The following is a 301-nucleotide window of genomic DNA, read 5'->3' on the forward strand; positions in this document are numbered from 1 at the left end:
ACCGCAGTTAGGATCTGCCCCAGCCACTGAGCAGGCTTGTTGACAGGCTCAAACCAGGAAGAAATAATGCTACACAGCAGCACCGCAGCTTCCCTAGGCCCCCTTCTTGCACAGCCTCTCACCCCTCCCCTCTGGTGGTCAAACTTGGCAGTTCTTTCCACCCTCGGGGGCTGGGGCAGTTTCGGGAAGGGTGGGGAAACCTGCTGAACAGGGTGGCCAAAGCCTGAACCGGTTGTACGGGGCAGTCCCATCTCCCCCCAGCAGCCCTGTCCTTCTGGCCCACAGAGCAGAGGTAGCAGCC

This window comes from Lynx canadensis, chromosome B3, assembly GCF_007474595.2.
Source record: "Lynx canadensis isolate LIC74 chromosome B3, mLynCan4.pri.v2, whole genome shotgun sequence".
In the NCBI taxonomy this organism is placed as follows: domain Eukaryota; kingdom Metazoa; phylum Chordata; class Mammalia; order Carnivora; family Felidae; genus Lynx; species Lynx canadensis.